Consider the following 472-nt stretch of genomic DNA (forward strand, 5'->3'; position numbering starts at 1 on the left):
AATCTGTGAAATTATTGCCAGAAAACCTTTGTCTTTATTATGCTTGGGGTTTAAAAGTACTTGACTTCCTTTAAAAAAACATGCCTAAAATTTTGATGACTTTCAGGAAATACGACTAGATTTTATCACAACTGCAGAATCCCTTTGAAAAAATGTTTTACCTTCCTAAACATTCAAACTAATCTCTCAGAACTAGATTTGTCTCAGACAGAAAACTTACATCATCGACCTGATTTTGCGACTTGACAATCACTCATAACTTTTATGACTATCTTACTCTGATTCACAAGTTATCAGAGGTATTTCTTTATACAATACAACAGTGCAACATGTGGCACCTACATGTGAATTCCGTTTCTTAAATCTATTATGCAACTTCTGAGATCAAAAGATTACCAATGTACAAAGCAAAGTTCATACATTGCAATGAAGTGTTTATGATTTATACTGACTGAAGAACAAGTAAAAATAG

This window comes from Penaeus monodon, chromosome 19 (genome assembly GCF_015228065.2).
Source record: "Penaeus monodon isolate SGIC_2016 chromosome 19, NSTDA_Pmon_1, whole genome shotgun sequence".
NCBI classification, from domain to species: domain Eukaryota; kingdom Metazoa; phylum Arthropoda; class Malacostraca; order Decapoda; family Penaeidae; genus Penaeus; species Penaeus monodon.